This window comes from Chrysochloris asiatica, unplaced genomic scaffold, assembly GCF_000296735.1.
Source record: "Chrysochloris asiatica unplaced genomic scaffold, ChrAsi1.0 scaffold00090, whole genome shotgun sequence".
Taxonomy (NCBI): Eukaryota; Metazoa; Chordata; class Mammalia; order Afrosoricida; family Chrysochloridae; genus Chrysochloris; species Chrysochloris asiatica.
This window is the reverse complement of record NW_006408608.1, coordinates 4,139,030-4,139,251: the sequence shown is the minus strand read 5'-3', so window position 1 is coordinate 4,139,251 and position 222 is coordinate 4,139,030.

Here is a 222-nt window from a genome sequence, read left to right as displayed (position 1 = left end):
AGCAGAAAACCTCTGAGGTTAGCAGCCCGACTCGTAACCACTACACTACCAGAGCTCCTTATGACTTCTTATTAGGTGTTGTTCTAATTCATAGACACCCTATATATAACAGAATAAAATATTGCCCAGCCCTGTGCCACCCTTAAAATCAAGTACATTGCTGCACCTATGGTATAAACTAATCTCATTGAGGGTCTTTCTCTTTTTCACTGACTTTCTACT